This window comes from Equus asinus, chromosome 22, assembly GCF_041296235.1.
Source record: "Equus asinus isolate D_3611 breed Donkey chromosome 22, EquAss-T2T_v2, whole genome shotgun sequence".
NCBI lineage: Eukaryota > Metazoa > Chordata > Mammalia > Perissodactyla > Equidae > Equus > Equus asinus.
The window spans coordinates 33,962,141-33,982,877 of NC_091811.1; the positions used below are offsets into that span (position 1 = coordinate 33,962,141).

Here is a 20,737-nt window from a genome sequence, read left to right on the forward strand (position 1 = left end):
TATAAAAATATTTCAATTTTATTTCCATAATTCTATGAAAGATTTGGATGTGGATTCTCAGACTTACTTAGTCCTTAGAATACCTAAGCAAAAGAAAAAAATCAAATAGGATGTTTTGTTTTGATGAGCTAATGTCTAGGTAATAATACACTTAGAATACTGAACAAAACTTAAACATTTTTTTGTACTCAAGTCTGAGAATATTATCAGAGTTTAAAAATATGTGGTAAATATTTTTAGTTAGAGAGTTCCTTCTCATTAAAAGTTTTACACAGAAGCAATATAGAGTTAAAATTTTTAATAAAAAGACTCTTGTAATTACAACTTGATCTGACCTTGAAAAAGTTATGATTTTTGTTCAACAAACAAGCAGTGTTTACAGAATCATTCATACTTATCCTAGACTAGTGGGACTAGGTGGCAGGAAAGTATTAAAGAACTGCCACGCCACTTGCTTCATATATATATCACTGAATTTTACATTTAAAACGCACTACCAAAAGAGAAGCCTCTAATCATTGTTGTATAATCCTATTCTTAGTGTTAGAAGTTTCAAAATAAAAGTGTATTCGAGTACTGAAGATATTCTATTAAGAAATAATAGCACAGTAGAAAAAAATAAGGCTGTGAAATCAGACACACATGGATTGAAATACTGATTCTACTACTTACTAGCTGTGAGATTTCCCTTAATGTCTCTATCAATTTATTCATCTTTAAAGTGAGATGTAGTATCTACTTGTATGCTTTTTGAGATGAACTGCGTACCATATGAAAAATGACTTGAGCATTTAGCACAGAGTAGACACTCAATACACAGTAGCTGTTGTTTGTTTTACAAATTTTACAGTGTGACTCACTCCCCCTCAAAAAACAAAAACCAAAAACTCCAAAATGAGAAAAGCAGATTGCCTTCTAAGAGTTAAAGTGTAAAATCAACATGAACTACTAAGTCCCCCGGTAGAGAATTGCTCCCTGGCCAGACATACTTGATAATAAACTGATCAAATGTATTAGCAAGTGTTAAAGAAGAAATGTTAATCGTAGGGGTGTTGATAGCTGAAAAAGAGAGACAAAGGAGGAGATGGTGGTGGCTACCATGTAAGCCCTGTCTAAAGGACAGTGGACTGGGCCATCACATTTAAGGCATCTTTAACTATTTCTGATCTCATTGCCAAAGTCTACTCCAAGTCTACTCGAAGTATGGAGAAAGGGAGTATGGGGCTAGAGTTAACAGAGTTAGAATAGTCAGTCTCACTGGCAACACCATATCTATCACCAAATTGATATATTAAACTATATATAATAACTCTATACACTACAGATGTTTAACTCCTACTGTTCTGCCTCTATGCTTTCCAAGCAAACTTCTGATTCCTATATAGAGAATTGGATGACCGAACAGAAAAAATATTTAAGGTCTTTCTGAAGTGATCTATCAGAGTAAATCAATAAAGGGACTTTTATTATTTCTTGGTTTCACATGTAGCTTGACTACAAGGAGATTATGCATTTATTATATAAGCCATAGTATTTATGGTCTCTGACAGCATTATAATTCTTGCTGGAATTAATAAATTGGTACTCTGGTGTCTACCCCAGTCTCATGTACAAACAGTCTCTCACTGTCTGAAAATTCCAGGCTATCAGCAAGAGACAGTCTCTGGGTTATCAAAGCAGAAGGTTAGATCAGCTGGCCTTTGCTAAGTTAGTACAATTCCCCTGACTTTCAGAAGGAATGACCTTTTTGCTGATTTCTATTTTATTAACATCATTATTAATAATGATTATAAGAATTGAAAGTCCAAAAGTAGACATAAGGTAGATAGTTAAGATATCACTATTCTTCTCAAAATCTAGTCATTTCAATATCTAAAATATCTTTATATACAACTGGATAAACATTCTTTATGCATATCATTCTATAGAGCAAAAAGTATAAGGTCTAAAGCACTGAACATGAGTCGCCTTGATACCAGAAGGCAATTGATCCTAAAATCTCACATATTTCATGTTTATTTCAATTCCATTGTCAGAGGCTTATGGAATGGTCTTAACGTGTTGGATATGAGAGTATTTTTATACAATTGAGGTTTAAGATTTTTTAAAGATTTTTAAAGTTATTATAATAAAAATGACTATGGTTATAGTTCAGTAATAGGCTACTAAGTCAGAAAAAAGTGAAATACTTAAATTATACAGAGAGCTTTCAATCTGTTGGTTGCATTATTCATGTTTAGTCTAACTCATAGTACTTCTAAAAATATTGATAAAATCACCAATAACATTAGATTCTTGAATTTTTGTTCATCTACCAAAGGGTTTCATTTTGGACAGAGGAAAGTATCATTAATTTCAGAAAAAGCATTAAGAAGGCACTGCAAATTTCCGTATATTGTCTATGCAGGGTTCCAATTCCTGCAGCTTATACTGCAGGGTTGTGTTGCAGTGCAAGGATACCTTGGAACAATTTGAGGATCTAGCCTGGGGTATGCACTTATGTATTTATTCAGGGATGATTTGTCACTCCTGTGGTAGGTGTTAGACTTACCAATGCACAAAATTCAGACTTCAAAGAAACTGACATGAAACAGACACATACAATCTAGTGTAAACTACCTTGTGGAGCTATGATGACGTAATAGCAGTCTTTAACTCAGTTTTGTTTGTGGACCAGAAAATCTTCTTGAAAGAACTAATGTTTAATTCCAGGGCGAAAAAAGAGTCTTCAAACCATCAACCACCATTTACTGATCACTTACTATGTGTAAGACAGTTATCTAATGGGAATAAAAAAAAATGTAACAGTCTCTGCTTTAAAAAGCTTATGAACTGGTTGAGAAAATTTTAAATAGAAGGAGAAATAATAATTAAAGGCAGTTCAGGTTAAGGGCCAAATGACATTAAAGCTAGGCACCTAAGGGATTCATGAGGGCCAGCAGATACTGGAATGCTTCAGAGAATGGTTAACCAGTTGGATTTCGAGGGAAAAGAAGGACAAATGGAAACCTCAGGATAAATGGAGAGGGAATTTCACATAGGAAGTAATGACAGAAGCAAAGATATTTTAAAAGTGCAATATAAATTTAAGTTTCAAGTTTACTTAGGAAAAGGGAAGATCGAACGATATGGACCAAATTCCATCTCTAGTCTATAACACTCTTAGAGCTGCTGAGTTACATGCATGAAGTGAATAAGGAATGGCCTCCCTTGTAAGAGACAGCTTGCTTTTTACACTTTTCCTTTACCTAACCCTGTAGCAATCTAAACAATCACACTACTCTAGTCCACATGTGAAATAATTTTAACACTACTGGAGTCCTTTGTTATTGGCGAAGGGCTCTCTGTGTGCCTTATAATCATTCTGCAAGTAGGATGCACCCAGCTGTATTCAGACATGTAGAGCACACGTAGGAGTCGGGTAAGGGATGTGAGACTGCAACAGAAAACTAAACCAGTGGTTTTCAAACTTGGTTGCACATTGGAATTACATGAAGAGGTTTAACAAATACTGCTGCCTGGGTCCCACTGCCAGACATTCAATTGTTATTGGTTCTCAAGTGCTGATGGGGTGTCAGAAATTTTAAAGCTCCCAGGTGATTCTAATGCACAGTCAAGGTTGCAAACCATTCTTGGTAGTCAGAATAATGTTTCTCATCCAACATGTCTAAATCCTAATTCCCCAAATCTGTGAATATATTACCCTACAAGGAAAAAGGGACTTTGCAGATACGATTAAGGATCTTGAGATGAGAGGATTATTCCGGATATTCTGGATGGGCCCAAAGTAATCACAAATATCTTTATAAGAAGGAGAAGCAGGAGCATCAGAATCAGGCAGAGAGACTGAAAGATAGTATATGTTTGGCTTTGAAAATGAATGAGGGGGCCGTGAGCCAAGGAATGTAGGTGCTCCTCTAGAAGCTAGAAAAGGGAATGAAACAGGTTTTCCCCTAGAGCCTCTAGAAGGAATGAATCTTTCCAATATCTTGTTTGTAAGACTTCTGACCTCCAGAACTCTAAGTGAATACATCTGTATTGTTTACGCCACTCCACTGGTGGTAATTTGTTATACGAGCAACAGGAAACTAATTTGCTACTTACTTAAACATAATTCACAGTTGGTATTTTCTCAGTCTGAAAGCCTCCCACCCCAGATATACACTTGTCTGTTCCCTCACTTCATTTAGTTTTCTGCTCCAACATCATTGCTCAGTGAAGCCATCTTGGTGAATCCCCCTAAACCAGCACCTCCTCCCTCTCTTACTCCTCTCTGCTTTGTTCACAGCACTTATCATCACCTGACGTGTTTTATATTTACTTCTTTATTATCCGTCTCTCCTACTATAAGATCCAAGAGGGCAGACGTTATGTTTGTTCATAGCTACTTACCCAGTACTTACAATCCTTTCTGAAAATAGTAGTCTTTCAATAAATATCTGCTAAATGAAAGCTGCTAACTACAACCAGCAACTCTCTGACTATTCTCTAAGTATGGGTAGTTGTAATATCTAGTCATACAGGATAAGCATGCTTAGAAAATGTCTTAATATTGTCAGAAAAAAGGAAATCCAGCTCAGTGGTAACAGCTCCCTTCTTTTTTATTAATTCCAATGTCAAGGAATTGGTAAACCCTGTTTAATAAGGTTTTTTAAAGTACTTGTGAAAAACTCTTACTTTTTAAAATGTGTAAGTAAAAGAACATAAAAGTGAAGTAACTTTATATAAAAATGTTACATAATTAATTACCAACAGACCTATTACTGAGCAATCACCTACTTACTGCTTTAAACTTAACTCTGTCTGCTTAGGATATGTTCTTTGCTGTAATTACTCTGGAAAATGACAACATGTACAAAGTCAAAGGAATTCCTATACGGAACAAACATAAAATGGAAGACTCAGAATAGGAATTGCTTTCCTTATATAACAGTTTCTCTCTAAAGTTTCTTTCTTTCTCTAAATATTTTAACCTTTGGCTAATTCAGAGATAAAGTCCTAGGAAGCAGTGCCTTCTACTGGTTAATCTTTTGAAATGATAACATCTTTTTTTATAAGGTTTGCAGTTACATATAAAAAAACTGCAAGAAATAAAAATCTGTGAAGAAAAAACTCAAATCCCAGTTCTTCAAAGCCTTCCCTTACCATCATAGTTGAAGGGACTTTGCCCCACCTCCAACTACATCATCAACTCTTGTTAATGGCCCACATGAAAAAATTGAACTGAACATCAGTATAACCTGTGACATTCAGTAAATGGTTTAATCTTCTTCTTTTTCTTATTAGTGTATAGTGTCTAAAATTAGAACACCAGCACTTGTAAGCAAGAACATTTTTTTTAACTTCTTGAATTCTTCCTGACATGTAGCATGTCTCGCACTTAATAAGATGTTAGTAAGTACAGGTCTATTTTTGACCATTTCACCTGATTTTTCCAAGATTAATGCTAAAGACAAAACAACGTGATAAAGGTCTTTCCAAATTGCCCTATATTTTTTCTCCAAATAGTCTAATCCTCTATGTTGAATGAGATACAATTAATTGGATGACAACACAATTCCTAGCACATACTTGGCACTCAATGTATTTTTCTATGAATAAAAGAATGAATTGAATGAGTGTATATTTTGTGCTAGGAAATTTATCTTTGTGTTATAGAGGAAACAGCCAACTTAAATATGAAGACTTTTCTAGTTTACCTTTAAGGAAGCACAGTTTAGATGGACATAGAAGACATATACCCACTCATCCATTCACTTATTTTAATGGAAAAACATTTATTGAAAGACTACCATGTGCCTGTAGATAGCAACATAATTAAGAAATCAAGAGGGGCGGGCCCCGTGGGACAGCAGTTAAGTGCGCATGTTCTGCTTCAGCGGCCCAGGGTTCGCCAGTTCAGATCCCAGGTGCAGACATGGCACCACTTGACAAGCCATGCTGTGGTAGGCATCCCACATATAGTGTAGAGGAAGATGAGCACAGATGTTAGCTCAGGGCCAGTCTTCCTCAGCAAAAAGAGGAGGATTGGCAGCAGTTAGCTCAGGGCTAATCTTCCTCAAAAAAAAAAAAAAAAGAAATCAAGAAAGAATATATTAAGGTAAATGACTTTTTATAAATATGAGTACTGTGGGAAACAGACAATAGAGAGATGATGTCTTGCTAAAATAATCAGAGAATGCTTCTCATAAATTACAAGAATTCAACAGAGTAATGAAGGATGGATCACATGTCAATAGACACAAAGAACAGAAGATTCCAAACAGGGGAAATTACATTAGCTAATTAAAGAAATGTATAGAATGCTACTGGATAGTGAGTAGAACGGTTTGATTAAAGCAGCAGATTCTAGGAGAAGTAAATGCAGACAAAGATAAAAAGGATGAGATGACAGTGATTCTGGTTAAATCTTACCAATTTTAAATGGTTAAACCAAAACTTGAAATTGATAATGAAGGCAGAAAAGAATTGGTGATGGCTTGTGAGCCACACAGTAATATAATCAAAATCCTATTTTAGGAAGAAAAATACTCAGAAATTAGTAACTGATAGAAGGTTGAGGGTGGGAACCAGAAAAGGGGAACAAATGGGTGAGATAATTCAAAGATAAAGAGATTACTTACTGTACAATTTAGAGAATAATACTGCTAATAAGAGAAATATAAAAATTAGAAAGATAGGCCAATTTGGTGGAAAATATGAAATTCAATTTAAGAAATAAGTTGGGTTGATTGCAGGGTTTTAAAAAAGAAATAGTAGATGATCAGAAAATGCAGGACTTCTGTGAAAATAACTAAGGCAGTGTAATCTTTTAAATACAAGTAGAGAGTTAAACAGTAATTGTGATTATTTCTCATTGACTTCTTCCACAATGCTCCAAGTCAGTATTTCTATTATCCTTGTTTTATAAAAGAGGAAACTGAGTCATAAAGTAGTTAAATATCTTTGGTTACACTACTTTGTCTTTGCACTATAATATACAGCACCTCAAGAATAGAATTGTCTTTCCAAGCAAAAAGAAGAAAATATAGAGTGTGTGCACGGGGGCCGCAAGAGTGGCAGAGGAGGAGGACAGACCTGAATCTTGCATTCCATCCAATTTTGGAAGACCAGCATATAAAACAGATTAAGCAAAGAAGACAGACAGAGCAAAGTAAAGTGATAAGGGAAGCTGTGTAATTATTCTCTAAAAAATTCTACAAAGCTAACCATTCTGAATATGGACTTTTAAAATTCTGGAGCATGACATGCATTTAACTTATAACTTGCATTAATTGTTTTCCTAAGTACTTGTTTGTAATATTCACTCCCTCATGTTAAATTTTAAGCATAGCAGAATACATTTTTAAAATGATTGAAAATATTTAAGAGGATGCATCTTCGTAAGGGAACAATGAATATGAGGTATTACAGAATAAAATACAAATTGGCAATCCTTCATGTCCAAGGATTATACTAATTTTCTAGAAGTGACATGCTTAAATTTTTCTAATAAGACTATTTGTTCAGGACATTTACATGTACTTGTTTGGTTTCTTTTGTAATTAAGGTTGTTGTGAGAAGGGTAATCAAAATTAGGAAGTAAATTCTACTGTCTATCAAAGATTTTTTCACAATAGAATGTTACCTGTCCAATATGGGAAATCAACATAGACAGCATGAATGGTCAAGTTTTGATTCAAATGAATGAACCAACCAACACTTCTGTGTAATCTATAAATATAGAATTACACACGCTTAGCACGTCATTTTATTAAAGAAAAAAGTATCATTTTCATTATTCTGATCTATGAATTTCAATTATTATTCACATCATATGGTGTATTCTTTCTTATTCTCTCTTACATGTTGTGAGCATCTTCCTTTGGCTACTAAGAGTCAGCTTTGTGTTTACCCTGTGAACATTTCATGTAAATTTTATAACCAAGTCTGTCATATATAATATTTAGAAGTCTTTTAAATAGAAAATTTATTTGTGCTAAACATATAGTCTTTCAAATTTTTAAAATATTTTTCTTCTCTTTTCTATAAATCTTCTTTGCCATCAGTTTCTGATATAGAACATGCCAATCTCTATAGTTCTCCACACATTGCTTCCCATATACAAAGACCTCATTCATTATATTGTTATTTAGAGGCACGAACAAGTTTATCAGGTCCTGGCATAAACTATAAATGGAAGTATAAACACAGATTTCAAGAAATATAAAAACAGACAACATAGAGTAATAAATAAGACTAGACTCTCTTCTAATCCTTATGCTACATTTCACCAGAGTAGAAACTTATTTCTACTAGTCTTTATAAGCAAAACTTACCATAACGTTGAAAACTAAAAACAAAAATAATATTTCAGCTACAGATGCTTAAAAATAAATTTATTATTCTATTATGAAATATAATTTGAATTTACAGAAAAATTTCAATAATATTAGAAAAGTTGAAACATTTAAAAACTGTGCTAATTAAAAATGTTGTAGTTATGAAGAACTTTCAAAGTGACCTTTACCAGGGCTGTTCTCTGTGTTTACCTTATCATATGTTTAGTTTCTGAGATGTTCTCTGCATTGAGATCAAGTAGTTCATTATACCATTCCTTCTTTCTCATAAGAATAACACATTTTAAGTTCTTCACCACTTTTCTGCCCTTCTCTTTACTAGCATCTCTGCTCTTACTAAATAGCTCACCCCGGCCTCATCCAGCCCATCAAGAGTCAGAGATGGAGGGCAGGATAAGAACAACAAAAAATGAGGAGGTACATGGTTTTTCCAGGACGGGGTGGAAAACGAAAAGCAAAAAAAATCAGAAGTTAAAGAGAGATAACGAAAGACTCAGAAATAGAACTGAATTCTTGTCAGTACCTGAAAGAAATGAGTGCCTTTTAATTAGATGGATACAGGATATTTCAGAAGTGTTTGAATGAATGTGCCTAAAGCAAGCAAATAAAGTTAACTTTTAAAATGTCCATTTCTTTTTGTTTTCTAAACGAGGGAGACAGATACCAAAGGTAAGCCTTAGAAACAGTTTATGGTAGCAAAATTTCATCCTAAAATGATTCAGAACTCAAAATTTGATTCTTTTTCTACTTTCTTCTCTTACCGTCTAATAATTGTAAATCACTAAAAACTTACTCCAAAATTAGATGGCATGTTATTGGATGAAGATGCCCAGAAAATTTTCTAAATAAGATTACTTTATTATGAGTAACCTAAGACCTGGGCTCTAGAGCCAAAATTTATCTAAACAAATATATCTGCCAGCTAAAACTTCTCATCTTTACGTATTATTGTGTTAACTTTAAAATTAATTCACATTTACTAAGTGTCTAAGACAACAGCATTCCTGATAAATAAAAAAGTAGAAAGAGTATTAAATTTAATTAAACTCTAATCATTCTATAATGGTCTAATACTTACAAAAGTTAGAGTTCATTATAAGTCTGACAAGACCAAAGAAAAACTGGTTAGGGGAACTTATATGATTCCTAAATACAAAGTTACTTTCATAAAAAGAAGAACAAGCAAACGTTTTTGCAGAATTCCAGAACTTTTTGAAAAAATTATCAAAACTTTTCTCGTGGTTTACAACACAAGAATATGGCAATAAGCACTTTCTACTTAAAAACATAACCTAACTGTATTTGACTTAATAATTGTTATAATTTTATTTCTTTATCTCAAAAATAAAAACAGCTATATGAGTTATTAAACATTTGATCACAGAATCTTTTTAATGTCAAATACACTAAATTTCAACCAAATCTACTTGAAGAAAAAGCAATAGAAATGATTAAGACCTTTAAATGTGGGAAAGAAATTTTTTTTAAGTTGTAGCTAAAATGACCAAATGCAAGAATTTGGAGGAAAACAATACAAAACCATAAATAGCAATTAATTGTGAATTATTTAATTCATGTATTATTATACATTTGCCATTAATCAGAAACAAACAGAAAAAGAATGTTTAACCTTCCAGCCATCTACAGGTTAAAAATGTCAAAGTCCTTTTGTTCTGATTATTTGTAAAATACTTCAAATTATCTAGAATTAAGATTTGTGGTTCTAAAACTTGTTATTATAGTTAGAAAGGGTACATTTTTTAAGGAAATAAAAAGCTTTTTCCATTTGAGCATGGGTTTTGCCTTTCTGACAGCTCTAAGTCCACAGGATGTGGAGGGATGATTTAAATTTTACATCAAAATTGTGACTGCACTAGACTTTTTTTCCTCCTTCTCAAGGGAGGCATTGTTCTTGCCTTTCCATAACCAGGCGTGACAGCGCCAGACTGGAGTCATACGGCTGGTCTCTGAGTCAGCGTGAAAGTGCTCACCTCCTGAGTTTCCCCAGATGCTCGGCTCCTTGTGAGTCTGAAAGCTGAGCACTGAGTAGCCACATACTCCATTCCTCGGACAAACAGAGGATCGGAGGAAAAAAATCAAGGGATTACCAAAAACTCTCTCTTCCAGTACATGCTGTAAAAATCTTTTAATAATAAGAAGAAGGAACAACAAAAAAAATCACCCTGTGTTTAATATAAGTACCATTTTTCTGAACCAAAAGTTGGGGTGAATTGTTTAACAAGTAACTGTGTGCTTCTGAGTTAAAGAAATAAAGGAAGTCTAAAAAATCAGAAGCCTTCTGGATTTTTCTGAGACACGTGGTTGCCATATGCATAAATTTCAGGTTATAGACAGCTAGATAGAACAGTGAAAGAATATTGTATGAAATGCATATCTATTCTCTAACAAGGTATCTTTAAAAACTGCCTGTAGAATTCCTGAAAAGGGACAATCTTTTCTGCTCTCTGTCAGACAATTGCTAGTGAAACAGGGATTCATTTAATTTCTATTGTCCTATCCTCGAATGAACCTTTCAGGGAAGTTTGAGAAGTGTCTGTGTCTTGTATATATGTATAACCCTGTGTGTGTGTGTGTGTGTGCGTCTGTGTGTGCATGCACGTGTGCATGTGAGTGTGTGAGACAGAGAGAGAGAGAGAAGAAAAGGAGGAGGGGGGAAGAGAAAGAGAGGGAGTTTTACTGTCTAATGGTATATTAATGGACATTAATATTCTTTCTTTTTCTCATGGAACCTCTATGAAGGATTAGACAGCACCATCTTAACTTAATCATAATCACATGCTAACAACTTTCATTTACTATATAATTCAAAACTTCCTGGTTGAAAGTTTTGCGTATCTTGAAGGGAAAAATAAATAAGAGAAACAAACTCCTTCCAATTTGTTAACACATAAAAAATAAAGGGAAAAAAGCCAAAGGAAACGTAATTCCTAAGTATTACTACTACAGTGAGTGGTACTAACGTCTTAATTATTGATTTCCAAAATAATGCCAGTCTGTTTCATGTTATCCTCATGAGGATATATGAGCGTCTACATATGTTCACGCATACACATATATGTGGGCATGTTTGTAATAACCTATAAAAAGAGTTCACTGTATTCACCATATTCACATTGGAAGAAGACAGATTTTCATTCATGAACATCACTGGTCAGGTGAGGTGCATATGCAAAAAAACCCGAACAGTTTTAAGTAGGAAAGAACATCTACTTAGGCTTAATGATAGTGACCCCTCTGTAAAAATACCATATCACTTATTTTAATGACTTGGTCATTTTGACTCTCCCAGGAGACTCTCCTTATGGCAGAACTGCAAATAGGATATAAAATTTTATTTTCCAAAATAATATCCTTAAGTACTCATTTTGAGCCTCCCTCTCTGTCTCATCTGAACTTCCTCTTGAAGTCCTATCCCGACTCCTGCTCTCTCTCCCCTCTCACATTACTGGCTAAGTCTAAATAAATAGCAAATTGTCCCATAATCAAAAGTGACTTATTCTTAGCATGGTGTATGTGTTGAAATAAAATCTGTGGCATGTTTAATTTATTTAGGATCTAATAATGATGACAAAAATAATTAAGTAACCAGTCTAGTTTTAATTCCTTTTGTTTTCAAAGGTCATTGTGAAATCAAGCAAGTTAAGCCTTCAAAAGCAAACCTCTAGAGAACAGTGTGGGTTTTTTTCCCTAGCAGAAATGAGAAAGGAGGCTCACAACTAAAAGGAGTACTAAACATCAGTGTCAGATTTGTTGAGAATGACTGTCTAAGTAGTCCAATGAAGAAAAATATTACGACCCCTACCCTCTTTGGAATCCAAATAACCCTGACAAGGAAAAGTTTATACATTGCTAAATTCTGGCCAATTTAGGGGACTCACTCTTTCTTTCCATGCCCCATATAGACTTGGTTGCAGCCTGTTTCTACAACAGCTGTTGAAAGATGAACAAAAATAGAAAATATTTACGTTATATCCAAAATAGACAGCAAAGAACATATATACAGTGCACAAATCTTTCCCAGCACAACAGCTTCTGATGCGAGAGATAGGCATGCTAGGAAAGACAGATTTTCTGAACATCCCGGAAAAATGAAGAATTTGCCACTATAATCATGAAAAGTCCAAAAGTAAGGGTGCAGAGACAAAGACGATGAGCATCTATCAACCCAAACTCCAAAACAGCGGGATGCAGCTATGGTTGATGTTATAAGAATGCTGAGCCTCTTCATTGGTTCCTTTCATGCCAAAGCTTCTTTGCTTGGATGAATATGAATTAAATCCATAAGCTTTCTTATTTTTCTAGCTTGACCTCTAAACTCATTTTACGTCTTAACTGTTTATCTTCTTCCCTCATTAATCTTTCTGGTTTTAGCACATTCCCTGTTGTTTTCAGGAAAAAAAACTTTAAATGCACAGTTCATACTGCCACTGTGGACGAGTTAGGAATGTTAGCTCTTTTCTATAAATGGGTATGAACTGTTCAGCAGTAACTTAAAGGCTACCAGTTTCCCGGTCCTGAAATAAAAATTCAAAGTAGAGAAGAAAATCATCAGACTCCTATAAAGGTATGACAAGTATAAAGGCACAAAAAGATCGCAGTACAAAGTTTACACTAGATTTCAAACGGGGCTAACATTAATGTCACTATCAAGCTTCCATTTTCAAGAAAATTTTGAAGTATGTCATATAGATAAACTTTTTGAAATAAATAGCTTTTCCTATTTGCTTTCTCTTTTCAATCAGTTCTATGGCTAAACACACACAATGTGATGTCCTTTAAAATACTCTGTCATTATAATAATGTTGAATTTTAGATTGTAATTTTAGTCAGTAATATAGCTGAATTCTTTCCTATTGTTTATTAAAATATAGTTGGTGAGGAATTTTACTGATTAATACAATTTACCCATATAACTTTAAAATCTGTCAGTACAGAGAAAAATTTTAAAGGTGTTCACTTTACAAATCCATCAGAGAAAAACTAATCAAACAAAAGCAAAACTTTAAAGCTGGAATCTTGCACTTCAGTAGAATGTTTACCATTTACTGTTTTATAGGTACTCTGCCATATTTTCTGCTGTTCTGTAGTATTTCCCCAAAGCTTAACAAAGGCCCAGCTGTATAAACCAGTCCTGTCAAAGAACGTAGTTAAGGGATGGATAAAACAGGGAGGGGTGTCTAACATGCTGACCACTGTCTGAGCTTATGAGGATAAAGGAGCCTTGATGGAGAAAAGTAATCATCCATTGCTGTTTTTTTTTTTTAACCTCATTACCACATGCTAGAACATTTTTTTTTCCACTACCCAAACACCCCCATTCCAACCCCCTGCAACTGAAAGACCTTTGTGTTCGAAAGGTGACAGAATCCTCCCAACGTCCCTTTCTCTCTTCTTTTTTTTTTGTTTTGTTTTTTGTTTTTTTTGCCGACGGCAAGTTTATGGAGGCGTGATCATTTAAAAACTTGTTAAAATACTGGTTTCCTCTCCATTAAGCCATCCACACACAGTTCCCTGAAAACATTTCGAATGGCTATATAAACGTACTTGCTTTGGATTCCTTTTTACCAAAATCTTATCAACAGTTTTTGATTGCAAGATAATTATTTCTGCTAAGGACTCTAGAAAGTGATACATCCCTGTAGAAGATAGTAAAGTGTATATAATGGAGGTAGGATGAGAGCTGAAATCAAAGGTATGTATCCTACATTTTAAAGAATGTGTTTCCCATAGAATATGTATTTCAAAGGGAGTTGGCTATGTGCACACTCAGAGTGTGTAGCAACTGTGAGATATGGTTCTCAAGTCTGAAGGAAAGTTTAGACTGAGCTAATTAATCCTTTCAAAACCTAGGTCTCACGTAGCCAAGAACATCAAACCATGGAGAAGATTTTCCAGAGATTTAAATATGCATTTCCTATTTTCAAGTTTGTCACTGTTACATGCCATGCTGACATTATTTATGAAGGACTGAAGCCAAATCCCACTCAAAGACAGCTACCGTAACTGCACTGGTTAAAGAGTCGGCGAAACACATTAAATGCCCAAGGAAATCCCTGGGCAGGAGCCACCAGACCTATATGGAGAGAAAGCGTAGCATCTGTAAACTTAGTTCTATTTCAGGGTGTCCTCTGAGGTTGGGACAAATATTTGAATGTTATTAAATCCTCTATTTATCCAGAGATTGCTGCAGCTGCAGTACAAGGCTTCCTCATGCTGCCCTGGCAATGACCTAGAGGTTTATCCTTTTCTAGATGAGATAAAGTGTGATTCCTTCACCAATCTGTATCCTTTTTTATTCAATATGAAATGTATCTTTATAACACAAAATTTAGTTTCTTTAGGGTAGACTATGAACTATAGCTGCTTTCAGAGCCTACCTCTTCCCATATCCATAGCCAGTAAGGTACTAGAGCAACAGTCTTTCCTATTCCAACTTGCTGCATGTGGTAGCCTAGTTTCAGAAATAACTGAGTCATTCTCTTCTAATAAATATTTGGTTCTTATGAAACAAGCTGAATATATCAAATCGTATCAAAAACAACACGTGCCAATATCTATTCAAATCATCATACAGAAGAAAGTGGAATATAGAGAAAAAATATACTCCATTGCAAAAAAGAGCAACGTTTAAAACTCACTTCTTTACCATCATGAACTTCTCACCTTGCCTTTCCTTAAAATACTTACTAAACTCTACAGAAATATTTGTAGATGATCTGCTCAACTTTTACAAAACCCAGCAAAATATTATTTTAAAAAAGAAAACCAGATCTAGCCCAGGGGCATAATGGTTAAGTTCATGTGCTCCACTTCGGTGGACCGGGAATCACTGGTTCGGATCCTGGGCACAGACCTGGGCACCATTTAACAAGCCACGCTGTGGCAGTGTCTCACATAAAAAATACAGGAAGATGGGCACAGATGTTAGCTCAGGGCTAATCTTCCCGAAAAGAAAGCAATAACAAAATAAAAGAGAAAGAAAGAAAACCAAACCACTAAAAATAGCACCATTCTGTGACATCTTAAGAAAATTAATATTAATTAAAATTATTATTATATATAATCCAAATTTGCTCAATTTCAATACACTTTCCAAAGAGAATGCTTTGATTACACTGTAACATCTTCACGTTTACAAATTCTTTTACATAAATGAGTAGTAGAATCTTAAATCTGCTCAAATTTGTTCTGTTTTGTTTTTCTTCCATCTGTTTACATTCTAGTTATTCTAAATGACTTATTAATAAAAATTATAATGATTCAAATATCCATGGAAATTTTTTTTAAGATAACTGTACCACATTATTTATATCTCCTTGCAAAGAGCAGTAAGAACAATAGTATTGTGAGACGGACCTAAAGATATTTTCTAGGGCAAATTTATTCAATTTGGTTTCAGAGAGGTATGAATGACTCTCACTCATTTGCACTGATATGTGCCAGTCACTGTACTAAAGGATTTACAAGTATTATCTCTGGTCGTCATAACACCTCTCTATTGGACAAAGACAAATATCAGAGCTAAAATCATAAACTTCTGAGAAGGAAACGTAGGAGTAAATCTTCCTGACCTTGGGTTAGGCAATGATTTCTCAGATTTGACATCAAAAGCACAAAGCGACAAAAGAAAAAATAGATAAATTGGACTGTCTCAAAATTAAAAACTTTTGTGCTGGATATGATACTATGAAGAAAGTGAAAAAGACAACCCCAAAAAGGGAGAAAATAATTGCAAATCATATACCTGATAAGGGATTTGCATCCAGACTATATAAAAATGTCTAATAACTCATATATATATAAATATATGAAGAACTACTGTACCACTCTTACAATAAAAAGAGAAATAATCCACCTTAAAAATGGGAAAAAGATCTGCATAGATATGCATATCAAAGATATACAAATGGTCAAAAAGCACATAAGAAGATGCTCGATATCATAACTCATTAGGGGAATGCAAAACAAAATCAAAATACGATACCACTTCTCATCCACTAAGATGGCTAAAATAAAAAAAAAAAGACAATAACAAGCATTGGAAAGGATATGGAGACACTAGAATCATGATATATTGCTGGTAGGAGTGCAAAATAGTGTGGCTGCTTTGGAAAACTTTGGCAGTTTCTAGGAAGTTAAACACAGAGTTATCATATGACCCAGAAATTCCCCTCCTAGGTACATATCCAAGAGAAATGAAAACATATGCCCACATAAAAACTTGTATAAGAATGTTCACGGCAGTATTATTCATAATAGCTAAAAAAGTGGAAACCACCCAAATATGTAGCAACTGATGAATGGAAAAACAAAATGTGGCATATCCACACAATGAAATATTATTTGGTAATAAAAGGAAAGAGCACTGACACATGCTACAATAGGAATGAACTTAAGTGAAAGAAGCCAGTCACAAATGACACATTTTATGATTACATTTATATTAAATGTCAAGAATAGGCAAATCTATATATAGAGAAAGTAGATTAGAGGTTGCCTAGGAGAGAGGGTGTGGTGGAGGAAAATGGGGAGTGACTGCTAATGGGTGCAAGATGGCTTTTAGAGTGATGAAAATATTCTAAAATTAAATTGTGGTGATAGTTGCACAACTCTGTGAATATACTAAAAATCACTGACTCGTACACAAAATGAATCATTTTTTGGTATAATAATAAATCTCAATAACGCAATTTTTAAAAACTGTACAAAGTAGACATCATTGCTTCCATTTTACCTACAAAAACTGGCTCAGAGCTGCTATATAAGTTAATAAAAGTCTCGCAGTTAGAAAATAGCTGAACTAGAACATAGTGCTACACCTCATCCAAATATTACTACATTTTTCATTATAGGACATCTTTTTATGAAGGAACTTAAATATATGCTTTAAAACTGATTTTTTTTCTCCAAAGAGTCAGAAATATATATCATTTCTGTCGCTTTTATTTGGATGCAAGCTTTTATTAAATATTGTTGGTAGACCTACACCAAGTAAACATCCTTTTTTCTTCTCCTAACTTTCTTTATTAGGTTCTTTCTTTTTTAAGCACCCTCTTTGCAACATTATCTTTTTGGAATCATGATAAGCGAATATTTAATGGTTGTTCTAAAAGAAAACACTGTACAGAATCACAGTTCATTCCTAATGCACCCAGAGGGCAGACGTACTCCCCGATAAGTTCTCAGTGGTGGATTATTAATTTTTACACTGATTCTTACTAATTTCTTCATTTAAATGCTTAGAAAACATAATACGTGTTAACATACTGCCAAGATAGTTCAGTCTGGAGCAGTTTGATCCAGTAGCTCAACCTTGTTAAGACAGGTAAAGGTAACTTAACCTGCAGTTGATCTTAAGAAACTTCTGAAGTAATCACAAGCTTTGTAAATAATTTGTGGCATATTCGCCAAATAATTATCAGTAGATACTAATACGTGTGTTTTCCATCTTACAAGCTCAAGACTAATTCATTTTCTATGCAATGAACTATTGTTGGTGCAAGCTATATAATCAAGTCTTAGAAAAAATTACAGAGGGGAAGCAGAATGGATAAGCTAAGTTTAAAATTTTTTCATAGTAACTTACTTACAAATACCTTGCTACTACTATAAAAGTAGAACCTGAACCCCAGTTATGAATATTCCATGATATATTCCGAGATGCTTTCCACTTATGGTAGTAGTCTGAACTGATTTAGGTCCATTCAACACAGACTTAACTAAACAGACGTTGATTTGCCTGGACAAGTAGCTTTAAACCAATTTAGAACTCAGGATTTCCTTGAGGTATACCTAAAGCGTTTCAATTTTTAAAAATAATTTAGAATCCATCATAGTGGAGAACAAAGAAATGAGTTAGAGGGAAGAGGCACAGACATTTGGATGACAATAATAACTAAAAATATGTAAATGTGAGCAGTAAAACACAGGAGGTTACTGATTCCTAAGGACTCAGATATTTAAAAAAATCAATGACTTATCATTACTAATTTTAGAATTGCTTTAAAAATCTATGCTGGTAGTTCATATTTATTCATTTTCACCTTCATTCAAATTTAGCACAACTTTCGTACTACGGTAAGTAATCTACTTGAAAATTCTAGATTTAAATAAAAAACCTCAAATTCTGATCTTCATTTTCATTACTGAAACCCATTTAATAGACTTTTTAATCCAGAAGAAACTTTTTAACCAAAATCAAAGTGAGCCTACTCACTTTGGATTCTGAACTTGGTGAGTTACTGTGTGTGTTACTCATTTTGGATTGTAAACTCTCTGAGCCACAAACAATATTACTCATTTTCCAGTCTACTGCAGAATCTAGCATAGGGCAAAATAAACCAAAGTGGAGGCAGGAGGGCAATATTTAGGAGCCTGAGCTTTGATTAGACAAACCTGGGCTGAGTCTCAGTTATGCTATGTCCTAACTCTGTGACCTTCATCATGTTACTTAAACTCTCTTAATCTCTGTTTTTTCACTATAGGAAATATAAATAGTACATTATTTACGCATTTTCAGGGAAGTAAATGAGTACATATAAAAGCATGTAGCACTGTACCAAATACATCATACGTACTTAATAAATGTTATCTATTATTCTTGGTGGTGTTATTTGGAATTGAATTGAATCTAATGTAAACTGCTCAGTTGTAAAGTACAGTTAAGGTTAGGGTCTGACACAATCTAATTAGCTATGAGAAGCCATCTGTGTTTAATATATTTGGACCTATGAAAAAGAGCCAAGAGTTATTTTAATATTTCTATATAGCCAAAATTTTTATTTTTGAATTACAAAAAATAAGATTTTAGAATTCACTGCGCAAGGCTAAGACTTCTGAATCTCGCTGGAAAAGTGAGTAATCAAGTTGTACTATTTGGCACTGCAGCATTTTGGATCTTCAAATAATTTTTATTTTCAAACTAAGTTAAAAGAAATCACTCTTGAGTGACATCGGGAGCTATGCTAGCAGTCTTCTTACTACCAATGTACCAAAACCTCATCCCACCACTAGGAATTCAGAATATGATTTTTGCTGCATGACATTTATTTCCAAACAACTTACATAAAATAGGTTCCTTCCACCCGCTTCTTGAGGGTAAGGTGAATCCTTCAGAATGAAGGAGGGCAGGGCTTGTTACTATAAGATTCAGTCATTGTAAAAGTTTCATTAGAAATTGCTTTTCACATAAACAATTTCCCCCTTCTGTGTGTAGGACTTAAGACTTCCAGACAAAGAAATGGGTTTCTATTGTACGGAATAAATGTGGAACACAGGTGTCCCGTATCACTGAACTTGCTGCGTTAGAACTGTAAGAAACTCACAGTTTGGCTTAGATTGATCCTTGGCATTTGTACAGCCATTTGAGTGAGAACTATGAGGCTAAAGTCAAAAAGGATGACTTTTGACCAGAAAAATCAAGTTATCACAAAAGAATGAAAAGAAAAAACCTAGTAAGAACTTCTTTTTCAATCTATGTAACTATTTAGCTATTGAAACAGTCGATTAACACTGTTCTTTCCCTATCAACTATCATCAATAATTTTAGCCATATCCATTGCCAAAATGACCATATAGTTCACCTAAAAACATTTTGAAGTTTTAATAAAATGTTTTAAAGCAAAGGAATATAACCACAAACACGCCAAGAGAAAACAATTGAGTTAGAATGCTCCATCAATCATTTGGCAAAAGAAAATCAATTGAAAATGTGCAGTTCCAGGTAGATTTCTGCTGGCTAATACCAAAAAGCAGACTGAAATAACAGCCACTTCAAAATGAAGTGATGTCAAGATAGTTTAAACACCACCAATTACTTGCCATATGGACTATATCCCCTCAGCTCATGGAGTATTTAGAAACTATTCAGAATTAATAAGCACTCCTGTCACAGTACTGTCAAGAAATGTAAATCCTCATTCATATTTTGGAGGTACTGTGGGCAAATATAAGAAGCAGTAAAGAACTGTAATCTAAGAGAAATTAATGCATTTAGACTATATAGTCTGTTGAACTACAATGTTAGCAATATTGTTTTAATTGCGAACATTGGGTAAAATATGTTTTATAATAAATAACCAGTGTAGCCTTCCTGATGCTTGGAAACCCACAGAGCATTATCAAGGAATGTATTATTACAATTCCCGCTTCACTGTGAACACGGGCATCAATCCAGGAGCCACCACTAAAGTTCAGGTCTTAAACATTTTACCAACTAGTGTAGCAATTTCTGCCCATGGAGTTTCTATCAGAGATTCTTGAATAACTAAAAAAGTGTTAACTTCTAAAATTTTATACATGGATTTTTTTGTGTTATATACAGCACACACAGGTCACCATATAAATAAAATAAAATTGTTGAAAGGTAACCTTCTGCT

General features: G+C 34.0%; 1 protein-coding gene across 22 annotated transcripts in view; it reads right to left on the reverse strand.

Annotated features, from left to right (window-relative positions):
* Positions 1-20,737, reverse strand: part of SOX5 (SRY-box transcription factor 5) — a 951,808-nt gene that overhangs the window by 339,234 nt on the left and 591,837 nt on the right. The window lies entirely within an intron of this gene.